Source organism: Ursus maritimus, unplaced genomic scaffold (genome assembly GCF_017311325.1).
Source record: "Ursus maritimus isolate PB19 unplaced genomic scaffold, ASM1731132v1 scaffold_12, whole genome shotgun sequence".
In the NCBI taxonomy this organism is placed as follows: domain Eukaryota; kingdom Metazoa; phylum Chordata; class Mammalia; order Carnivora; family Ursidae; genus Ursus; species Ursus maritimus.
In genome coordinates, this window is record NW_024423564.1 from 51,620,364 (window position 1) to 51,632,973 (window position 12,610).

A 12,610-nucleotide genomic window follows, 5' to 3' on the forward strand; every position below is an offset into this window, starting at 1 on the left:
TGCAGCTATTTGAACTTAAAAAAATGATGAAAAGACTGGCAGGTGGGCCACAGCTGTCCCTAGGAGACTGTAGACCACCATGAAACTTGCCTGATGGCTTTACCTTCTCATTAGAGTGCTCCTGTACTCCTTGCTTGTGACCAAGGTGGACACCTGTTCATTACTTTTTTCCTCCCCAGAAGTTCCAGCACTTAACGTGTGACCTTGTAATTGTCCATTTGCAAGTCTGTTTTCTCCATCTTAATGTTTCCCCTTGCGTAGGGGCCATGCTAATCTCCTCTGTACTGTTCCAATTTTCGTCTATGTGCTGCCAAAGTGAGCACTTACTGTTTCTCTAAGTGTGGTCTACAACCACCTACAACAGAATCGCCTATCAGGGACTGTGTTGGCCTCCCTCACTGTCACAGAATCTAGCATGATTCCAGACCAGAGTAGAAACTGGAACAAAGAATTGGGGAAAGAGTTTTTTCCCCGAAGATTTATCTATTTGAGACAGAGAGAGAGAGAGCACACGCACATGCATGGGGAAGGGGCAAGTGGAAAGGGAGGGAGAGAATCTCAAAGAGACTCCCCACTGAGCTCAGAGCCAGACTCAGGCTCAATCCCAGGACGCTGAGATCATGACCCCAGGCAAAACCAAGAGTCTGACGGTCAACAAACAGAGACACCCAGGCACCCCGAGGGGAAAGATTTTTAAGAAAATCTATAATCATTCACTCTGTGTAAAGAGGGGCACAACCATTTTGTTCCTTGACTGCTAAAAATGAACAGACCAAGATTCCTCATCAAACTGGTTGCTCTTCTATTTTGGGGAGGTACCAAGACACTTCAGTGATGGACCAGTTCATGGTACTCATTAGCTAAGATTCTCACCACAGAAAAACTCCATGTCAAACTGCTTTGAGGAACTCTTGGTCAGATTTCCAAAACCATGGCGTGGAGTTTCTAAGCCACCGCAATTCCCCTTTGCATGCTTTCAAGTGGAAACAAAGCCCAACTTCACAACAAATTCTCCACCTAATGCTGCTGGCAGGCCTCCCACTCAAAACAATAATTGGCTGCAAACTACACTGAACCCGTGAACTCAGGGAGCTCAGGAGAATAGGGTAGGTAACTCCAAGGGCAGATTCTAGCACTTGCTCCTTAACTTCCACAGGACTTCAGATCTCAGCAAGTATACTTTATTGCTAAATGAATGGAAACGGCTCATTGTCTAGACAGAATCCTAGCATGCAGAGCACCCCTGGTTTTCGTTTTCTTCCAAGTGACTTTAAAAATTGTCAGATTTCCCATTCCCCTTCAAATGGGGAGCTAGCAAAGACAGAATTATAGTAAGAGATATAAGTCTCGGAACCCTACCATGGGTTGGGCACTATATACAGCACAACATATTTCTTGAGTGCTGAGTATATTCCCATGTTTTTTTGAACTTCAGCTTCAAAACAGAGAAGACAAAATATTATGATTTCATACACAGGGAAACTGAGACTCAGAAAGGCTAAGTAAGTGGCCCAAGGTTATAGGCTAGTAAGCAGCAGAGCTGGAATGAAAACCCAGCTTGACTCAAATTCTGTTCTTTTGCCTCTCTGTCATGCGTCTTTCTCTAAATGAGAGAAAAAAAAAAAAAAAGGAAATAATACCTGGCACCAATAGATCCCTGCCAAAGATACATTCTAATTTCCAAGGGACAATTATTTTTTCCTGTTAATTTCAGCAAACATTTATTGAGAATTTGCTATGTACTAGTGGTTTCACTAGGGATACAAAGATGAGTAAGATGGGTTGTCCTTAAGAACTTCATAGTTATTGGGGAAGTCAGAGAATTTTAAAACAGAAAATATCACATTCAGCAAGAGACTCAGGGCCTTTGCACTTGCTGTTCCCTACGTACGAAATGTTCTTCTTCCAGATATCTGCATTTCACTGTCAAGAACTGCGAAAAGTCTGAGACTTACCCCATTGGCAAGCCAACAAGTCAGCCTACCCCGATCTCAAGGATGCTGGCAGAAGACACGAGGCTGTGGGGTTAGAGACAAAGGGCTTTATTACCCAGCAAGAGCAGTAGCCAGAGGGGGAGCATTTATGCCAGTTCTCCAAGCCCCAAGTCCCCCTGGCAACAAGGGAAGGGCCAGGAGACACCTGTACCCTTCGGGTTGCACTGAACAAGAGGAACCCCTAGCTTAGGTAACCCAAATCTTATTTATAATGAAATGCAAACAAAACTGCCCTTTGCTCCAGAGGGAGATATCTTCAATGTACTGGACAGAGGGAAAATTTTCCCTTTGCTTCAAATAGAGACACTATCACTACCTGACAAAGCTGGTCACTAAACAGACATCATTGAAAATACAATGTGGAATAATAGGGCACTTAGTACCTACTCACAGGGCATACAAAGATGCAAGAAATCCATGGACAATTGTCTCCCCACACCACCTTGTTCTAGTCTGGATTCAAATGGGAGGGGAGGCCTTCCCTCACCATTCCATTTAAGACTGTAACCCCTATATCCCTCCCTCCAGAACTCCCTATACCTTACCTCTCTATCGTACTTACACCGTCTAACATGGTGTGTGTTTGCTTACTTGCTTTGTTTATTTCCAGCTCCATGAAGGTGATGATTTCTTTTAAGAATTTATTTATTTATTTAGAGAGAGAGCAGACAGAGAGAGAGAGCACAGGAGAAGAGGGGAGGGGCAAAGGGAGAAGCAGAATCCCCACTGAGCATGGAGCCCGATGCAGGGCTCGATCCCAGGACCCTGGGATCATGAGCTGAGCCCAAGGGTGGCACCTGAGCCACCCAGGTGCCCTGGTGATGATTTTTTTTTTTTTGTCAACATATCCTTCGTGTCTGAAATAATACCAGGCACATAGTAAGTACTCAAGAAATAGTTACCGAATTAATGAATATAATATGGAATGCTCTAGAGAAAGAGGTTATACATCAGGTACAATGGAAGGAACATTTAATCTAACCTAGAAGGGAAGTCAGAGTAGGCTCCCTGGAGGTGATGTTGCCTGAGAAGTGTCACCAAGGATAGGTAGAGGTACTCAGGCCAAAAGAAAACATCCCTGGAAGAGAGAAAAGCATGTAAAATGTACAAAGACCAAAACAAAATATAAAGAAAGGAACTAGAAGTTGGGGATTTCTATAGCAGTAGGTGGGAAGGGGCAGTGGACAGTGCTGTTGGTGAAGACAGAGGCCTTGGTCCTGGCCAAGGATTGGGATAGTCTCCTGTGAGGGATGGGGAGCTACAAAAGGTTTTCAGGTAGAGAAGTCACATTTTAGAAAGATTACACTGTAGTTGCATGGAGGATGGAGTTGAGGCAGGGGCACTTCACTCAGATTCACTGACTGAACTAAATAGCAACTCGAAAGTATCTAAATATTTTTAATTAGGATGTCAAAATTTCTTAAGGAAAAGTGTGATATAGGTTTTTAGTTTAAAAAACAAGACAAAAAGAATATCCGAAGCTTTAACAGGATTCCTCACGGCTTTTTAAAAACATAATAATAATAATTTAAACTTATGGGAACAAAGAGCAAGAGTTGACTCTCCGCTAGTCATTTGTGTATACTGAAATCAGATGACTTTCTTTCCATGGGCTTGGTGATGCTCTGACTGGACATAATAAGCAGTACGGTTCTTTTCGTCTTACCAAAAGTTTAAATTTTTTCTAGAAACTATTTAAGAGTAATAGAATTATGTATAAACCAAATCAAAATAACTGTAGGGTGAGCATCTACTAGATGCAAGGGACTGCACTAGTGCACTGAGTTTATACTCTGGCCAGGAAGGCAAGACTTGGAAATATACAAAGTGAAATAGCAATGAGAGGTTTAAACCACAGATCAAGGCTACAGTAGAAGAAATGAGTTACACAAACACAGTAGTTTGCATAGTGAAGAGATGACTATATATGGAAATGATATTAATAGCTAACACTTTTGTGTGCTTACAAAGTTCTAAGCGTTATGCTCTGTGTTTTAAATGGAATTTTCTCATTTAATCCCTAAAGCTATGAGACACAATAATAACAGCTAACATTTGAGCTCTCACTAGGTTCCGGGCACTATTGTGTTTTTAATGGATTACTTTATTTTATTCTTGCAAAGACCCTACTTAGGAGGTATAATCATCCCCATATGACAGATTAGGAAACTGAGGTTTAGCAAGATTGGGTACTCTGACAAATGTTTCACCAGTATTATATGATGGTGTCATTATTTAAATCCAGGCCATCACTCCTAATTACAGTGCTCTCTTGCCTCAACATACCAGGTACATATTATTATCAAATCCATTTTGCCATGGAGGAAACTAATGTCAGAAAAGTGGAGCTATGAACACGTGTCTGCACAAAAGCCAAAACACAGGAACTTAACGATAACACATCTTGAATGATCAGAATCAATGTCATCCAGCTGGCTTGCACTTGGATTACTATATGAGTAACCTAGTGGTAAATGGAGCAAACCAGATTCAGATTTTTAAAATCTTTATCCTTCACTCATGCCAGGCACTTTGGTACATGCTAGAGAGCAAGGATGTGACAGGCACATCCCATACTCTTACGAGTTAACAGCCTGCTGGCAAAGACAGATACCGAACTAGCAACTGCAAGAAAAAGTGACTGCAAGCGAGGAATTTCACAAAGGGCAGACACTTTCAGATCGGTGCTCCTTTAGTACTCAAGTCCTCCCAAATTCTAGAGAATTTTAGGATGCCTACCAGAGTGGATGCATTACTGAGCATTTTACCCTATAGCCTCAGGGGCCAGGAATAGGGGAAAGAAAGGAACATACCTATTTGTATTTTATCCCCCTCTCAAATGCCCAAAAGAGCCCTTGCTAGCACTGTACTCAAAACTTGGCAATGGAAGCCTCAAAAACAAGCTCGAAGACCTCTCATTTCACCTGCCCCCAGTCCCTCTAGTTTCCCCTGATCCATGTAAGTCCACTCTTGACCCCAGACTCCCACCTTCAGGGTCCCAGAGTTTGCCATGTACGGTGGACCCACTATTTCCGGGTGTCACCTCAGCCACATTTGGATTATTCACTCTCTGGCACTAGGGTATCTTAAAGTTGGGTATCCTTGCCCTGAGCTCACAGCACTGACTGACTGGGCAGACCTGCTTCCTGCCTGACCTCAGGGGAGAGGATCACACATGTACAACCACGGGTGTCAAGGTTGAAATGAAAAAGTCATCCTTGACGTCTTCTTTTAATCTGGTTAAATCATTTCCTTTCTCCAACGTTTGTTTATCAATGATCCCACATGAGCTTCGGGATGAAATGGAAATTTTTAGCACACAAGGACTTGCGTGATACGGACCCGGACGTATCTCCCTGCTTCCCCCACTCCCTGCTTCCCCTACTGCCTGCACACCCCTACACCCACAGCCAGAACAAGCCACTGGAATCTCTGACTACAATCCCTCACTGTCTACCTTTCTGGAAATACCTTTGTTCTTTTGATTTCATCTGCTTGGAATATCTTTCCTTACCTTTCCACCTGGCTAAGGCTTTCTTACTTTTGGAGATTCGGTTGGAACCATCTCCCCCCTAGGAAACCTGTCTGATCACTCTGCCCTCTACCCTAGATTGAGGGAGATGCCTCTTCTTGGTGTTCCTTCAGCCTGTCAGTGATCACCTTTGTCACTCCACATCACAACCGTTAGCTCTTGACGGTCTTAGAGGGCAGTTGCTTCCTTGATGGGGAAAGCAACTTGCTTTTAGCCTTTTCTTACCTCTCAGCAGCCAATGGCACGTGGTGGGGAGTTAACGAACATTTATTGAATTAATGAACACTTGGATCTATCACTTTTCTACTTAGCCTTCTTACTGATTTGGAAACTATGTGGTGTTTGCAGAAATGTCACATTCTTATACGAACCAGGCAAATACTATAAATGCATTAACTGGCCATGTGGGACATGTGTCCTGTCTTAAGTGACCTCTGGTTTAGGCACATGAGCTCTTTGGAGATGAAGAAGAAACCTTGGCAGATTATCTACTTTCTCCTTCTGCCAATAGATGAACGTGTATCTTTTTTTCATATTTCTAAATAAATAGGTTTCACAACTTTCTCTGAAAGTACTGTGTCAGTAAGATTAATATTAAAAAATATATTAAACATCAAATTTACCTTCATCCTTCCTATTGAGTTCTCTGCCGAGTTTGTCTGCCCATCACCGTGAGAGCAGAAACACTATTGCTCGCATGTTCTGTTTACCACTTAGCACATGGTGGGTGTTTAATTAGTGTTAAAAGAGTAATCATCAGATACAGAAGGTGAAAGAAAAAGTTATGTATTTTTAATGAAAGAGAGTGACAATTATTTTCCTTTTGAAAATATGTTCAACCTCAATGTGATTTCTTATTTATATAACCTTGTCTTTTCCATGCCACATCAGCAACAGGAAAAAAGAAAGTTTATGTGATAGCCACAAACTATTTAGCTCACATCTTCTCTATTTTGGTCATTCACTCATTCATTCATTCAAAAAATAATCTAGGCCCACTCGGTGCCAGGCACTGTGGGTATTATTCCAATTCTACTTGAATCCTGAGAATTGCTTTAACTTCACTCCTCGATTTCCTTCTGAGACATCCAAATGGTAGCTGTTTGCCAGAATGAGGCTCTGAGTGTGGAGAACAAGCTTGTTGTATGGCACTGGCTTTGGAAACCCAGATCTTGATGAAGGTCTTCCCTCACCAGGTCCCGAAGCCCTCCTTGGAGGATTCCAAGTGCTGAAACTTGCTGCCTCTTTTTGTGGGTGACGACCTGCTGCTGGTCAGTAAAGAGCCCAAGGACAAGTTCCAGATGGTTCCAGATAGTTCTGCTGTTCTCTACCATTCCTCATTGCTGGTTGATATCCCATTCCCGGGCCAGGTTGCATCTGCTGCTATGAACCAGAGGGGCTTTGCCGTGAATTTAGCAACTGCTTCCACATCAGAATGAAAATTGGCTGGAAACAGTGCACCATCACACCGCTGCCCTCCCACATACTCTGCCTATGGGCTCCAGTGCTCAGAGCTACACCCAAAGCCCTGAGCTCTTTATAGGTGTCACATGCTCTGCCAGACTGTTGACACTCATCTTCAGTCAGTCTTTCCAAAAATTTAATGAGAGATACACTGTTATTATCCTTATTTTATAGACGAGAAAACTACTTGACAAAGCAGTACTCACACACAGACTGTCAGGGTCCAGGCACTAAACATGTCATCACTAAACTTCCAAGAGTCACTCTCTGAGCGAGATGGCTCTTTCAGCCAATAGTAACAGTCAATAGTAACAGTAAGAGCAGACAATAGTCATCATGAGTCTATGTGGTAGACTCCTGGTTGTCCCTGACTATTGAAGCTCCCCTTGCTTTTGTAATAATAAAATCCTTAGTGTTAGCTGGGTGAGAAAGGTACATTTTCCAGTGTTTCTTGTGATTCTCTACAGCCATGTGACAGTTCTGGCCAATGGGATGAAACCAAAGTGGAGCAGGAAATTTTTAAAAATGCTTTCAACTTTGTTGACAGTATCCTACATAAGAAATACATTTTATGTTATATAATGTTGTGTTTTGTTTTCCTGTGTTATCTATATCACCCAGACACTCATATATATTTCTGAGACAAAAGTTTGAAGTAAGAAATCCTTAACCTTTACTGTGTAGTAAACACTTTGATATCATCTATTCTATTTCGTTTTTAAAGTTATCCATTATATTGATTTTTATGACCCATTAGTGAGTCATGACCCACAGTTCAAAAAACGATTGCTCCACAGACAATGTATCTGTGCCTCTCTTTCCCTTTTTGTTTGTCCATTCTACCGTCCTGAGGCCTGAAACACAGATGCCTCCACTTTAGACCACGAGATCAAGGCCACACGCAAAGGAGTATCAAGATGAAAGACTGCTGGGTCTCTGATGTTATAAAATGTCATAAGAGCCCTAAATTACCTACATGGGCTTTTACGTGAGAGAGACACGAGCTCCTATCCTCTTTAAGCCACCGTTACTTTGAATCTTTTATCCCTCACGGCCAAAACGAATCCTAACTGATTGTGGTAATGAATTGAGTGTTGGCTTTCAGCCTCATTTCTCTCTGTCTCCCTGCTTTGCTTTTCATTACAAAGGGACTGGGTTCAGACAGTGGGGCATGCTGGTGAGGGACAAGAGGGCAGAGGGAAAATAAGCCAAGGTATTTCTGCTCAGGCTTTCTGCCTTAGATGGCATCTTCTCCAGCAACAGCTGTGCCTCCTCCATAGTTCCAGTTCCTGCTGGACGTGGTTTTGTCTTCTGTTGGGTGACCTCAGCTCTTGGTCTCCGGTAACACTGTCCTTTCTCGTTATCTCTGAGGCTGCTCCCTACGGTGGTCGATCTCTGTATTTCCTCACCTTCCCTCTTTGGCTTGCAGTTCTTCCACTCCCCATTTAACTAAGTCTCTGCACTAAATCTCAGTTCTAAGGACCTGAAATAGCTGCACTTTCCCTGACCGGCCCCTGACTCGCACACTAACATAGCATACAAAGTACTTTAGGTAAAATTTCCCACTTCCCCCTCATCCTGTAAGATAGGCACTGTTCACCCCTCCCACGCACCCCACCCCTCACTGTCCCCTTGCAAATGATGAAACTAGGCCCAGAAACATTATATGACCTGCCAAGATCACATGGTAAGTGGAGGGGTGTCCAAGCCCAAAGCCACTACCTACATATCCAACATTCGAGGAACTTAATATTCTTTTGGATTTTTCTGACTTTCAAAAAGTAATCACATCGTAGCATGTAAGTTTTCAAAGGTCTAGACACAAAAGCTATTTGTATGACATCACTCCATCGTACCCAAGCAGGTGGTCTCCATTCTCCAAGCACCTCCCCAAGGCAGGCCAATGTCCTTTAACTTCTCTCTGTTTTAGAAAAAGGTTCCAGCCTTCCTCAAAGTCGCTTCCCAGCCCAGGTTAGGGGAGGGCTCTCTGTCACCTTCACATCAAAGTCTTAATTACTATTCAAGGGCTGCATTTACTCATTCATAAAATGTTTATTGAGTGCTTAGTATATGCCTAAGGGCTAGGGTCTGGGGCAGAGCGAACGTGAATGAGACTCTGAATGAGACTCAGTTCCTGGCTTAAAGAGCTCATTGTCTAGGAGGAGAGACAGGTATATAAAATAATGAAAGCAGGGGCGCCTGGGTGGCACAGCGGTTAAGCGTCTGCCTTCGGCTCAGGGCGTGATCCCGGTGTTATGGGATCGAGCCCCACATCAGGCTCCTCCGCTGGGAGCCTGCTTCTTCCTCTCCCACTTCCCCTGCTGTGTTCCCTCTCTCGCTGGCTGTCTCTATCTCTGTCAAATAAATAAATAAAATCTTTAAAAAAAAATAATGAAAGCAGACACATAAGAAATTTTTAAATGAAATCCAGCACAATAGCAGCATAGTGGAGGTGTGGATCTTGAGCTCGTTCTTGAAGAATAAGTAGGAGTTTGAGAGGTGAAAGAGGTTGAAGGAGCATTTCGGGCTGAAGGAACCAACATAGGCAGAGGTTCAAAAGCATGAATCATTTCATGTGCTTCAAATGTGTGTATGTAGCCTACACTTTAATATGAACCTAGGTATTTTATATTTGCCTAAGTGTATGTATGTATGTATACATGTGTGTGTGTAATTTATATTTATATTTACCTACAGTCTACACACACACTACACACCTGTTATTTTATATAAACATTATATATATTATGTGCTTGCATATAAATATATACAGACATGTATACGTTTAATATTTGTACTATATATGTAAGTATAGACATATCTTTTTTTTCTTTTCCTTTTTGCCATTATATTAACCTAACACTGCATTAAAGATAAAGACAAACAGAAGAATTAATGCATTATTAAAATAAGGAAATCTAACTGCCTGGATTATATCTGTAACTGTATTCACCGCAATACAAATACCCAAGGAAAAACTATTGAAATACAAACCACAGACACATAGCTTTGTACAAGGACATTCCTTCATAGGGAAAAGCTTAAATGTATCTTGTAGGCTCAAGTTCCATTAAAGAACATGTCCTATACTTGCTATGTTTCAGCCAAAAGTAAGATGTGAGTAATAAAGGATATTTTTGACTGGGCTAGAGTTAGTTCACATTTATCACTTTGCAAAATGACAGTCTGTCCAAAATTCTTTTTTGCTCAGGGCAGTATGTCTCCGGGGGGGAAAAAAGGGAATTTACTTAATACGATGCTGCCCAGAATTCTTGAAGAACCTTTTGCTAACCTACTGAATTCCCACCTGATGCTCACCTGGGCCCCCATTATGGCAGTGTTTTGGGGCTGGGGGGAGGGCTTCACATGCTGCCCTCCCATCAGCTGAGCCAGACACGGAGAGACTATGACATGGGCAACACTGGGGTAGCTTTGGCATTACATTATTTTTTACATATTGTCTTACCTCTCCGATTAGCTTTGAAATTCCCCAAGGACAAGCAACCTCTCAAAAACTCAGTTCGTTAGGAACAATTATATTGTTTTCTAAAGTAATACCTCCTAGCAGGTTTTCCCTTTTGGTTTTTCAGTTTTCTTTTGCCATTTTGGTCTCAGGAAAGGGAGCATATAAATCACCTTGGGAAGGAGGAGAAAATAATGTACATGAAGTCCCTTTCAGAGAGGAGGAAAAGAGAAATAATCCTTTTGACACCAAGAAGTAAGGCCTTGGAGGAGAGGAGAGAAGAGTAAGGAGGGGAGGGGAGATGTGTGTCTGGTTGTCATCTCTGGCCTAAAACCCCAGTGGGGAAGGTTGGAGAAGTAACTAGAGAATAAACAGAGAGGTTTGACCCAAGTAGCCCTGCATTGATCAGAGTACCAGGAAGCTGCAAATAAAGGGATAGCCAGGTGCACGAAGACAGATCTCCCTAGTTTCATAAGAAGCCCAGGTTGCAAAAGAGAGTTCCTGGGTTTGCTGTAGATACAGAGAAGCCTGGGGAAGACAGTAGGGGCATGAGCCATGTCTACCAGCTCCCCAAAAGAGGTTGTAGGATGGACCTGCCACTAGGAATCAGAAAGCCCGTGGTTCTGCCTGGGTAGAATTGCTAATGCCTAGATTGGAGAGGAAAGTCCCAAGAAGGTGAAATTGGGGAACCTGCTAGAGCTGGCAGCAAGATGTCACCAGCACCAGAGACAAGAACATGTGAGGACAACAGCAGCTGAGGACATCACTGATGTTTCTTTAGCTGCAAAAGGTAGCAGGGCATGCCAGCTGGATGACAGGGATAACAGCAGAGCAACCACACTGTATCAGAGGAGGACAGAGACCCAGACGACAGGCTAGGTCAGGGAGCCCCCCTATCACCAGGGGAACAGGCAAGTCTTCCAGCTAAGACCACGCTTGAGAAAGTTGAGCAGTTACCCTCAACAGAGCAAGTTTAAACCAAAGAAACAGATTTAACTGAAAGAGATATTGTTGATTGATGCATTTAAGCATATTTTTCCTTTTACCCAATGGGATGTGGGCTACTGAGGAATTTTAAATTCATCAGAGACAATCAAAAAGTTACAGGTTTCTCGAATATTCTTTTTGTGCTGTGAAATATTTGAATTGGCTATATTTACTAGTGGGGATTGGCTCAGAGGACCTTACACATAGTAGGCATGCAATAATATTTTAGTAATTGACTTGAGTGGATAAATAGGAATCCATTATTAATTTTGCCCAAGTAATCATTAGATGTATTATCACATTTACTATCCATAGCTAATGGAAAGTTTCCATAGCTTCTTAAGTAACCAAATTTTAATGTCCGAAGATAATGAATTATTGCTTATGTCCAAACTTGAACCTACAAATGAACAAATTCTGCATTTTCTTATGCATCAATTCCATTTCAAAGATCTGTTTTACTTGTGTTTACTGCACTTGTCAACCACTCCCATCCACTTCCTAATAAGGTACGGAGACTTGGACCAGATGGAGAAAAAAAAATTTTGTTTTTGCAACCTCGAAGTATCCTTTAGATGTGTCTCTGTCATGATCTGCCTGTCATCAACAGACCATCTTAATCTGCCAACCATTTACTTATCCACACCAACCAGCCTGAAGTATTGAGGTTAAGTACTTTTTACTGGAATGATCAGTCGTAACAAAATTATCATACAGAAGCCACTTCACAGTCCACGGAACTCTTCTAACATTTCGTCTCTTCTAATTTTAACAACTCCAAATCTCTCTATAACCACTCTAATCAAGCGTTAGTAGGTACTACTCCACTGATAATGCTCTTGTCAAGGTGGTCAGTGACCCCCATCTTACAAAATCCAGTGGGGAGTGCTCACTCCTTATCTTACTGACCTCTCCACACTACTCACAACACTTTCTGAAGGCATTTTCTTCACTTCGTTTTGGGTCATCTGTATCTTCCTAACGTAGTGGCTTCTCCTATCAGTATCCTTTACTTCTTGAAAAGAAGGGTTGAAAGTCTCCACATTTCAGTCCTTGGCTTTTCTTTATTTTCACTTTCTCAAGGAGCTTATTCAGTGCTATGTCTTTTGATACCATGCTGGCAAGTACCAAATTCATTTCTCCAGTTCTATCCTCTTCAGTCTTGAATAT

The 12,610-nt window shown here is 42.2% G+C and overlaps 1 non-coding gene across 1 annotated transcript; it reads right to left on the bottom strand.

Annotated features, from left to right (window-relative positions):
- Positions 1-216: 216 nt before the first annotated feature.
- On the bottom strand, positions 217-323 carry LOC121102110. The gene has a single exon (XR_005834204.1). It is a non-coding gene; the product is annotated as a U6 spliceosomal RNA (small nuclear RNA).
- Positions 324-12,610: the final 12,287 nt, after the last annotated feature.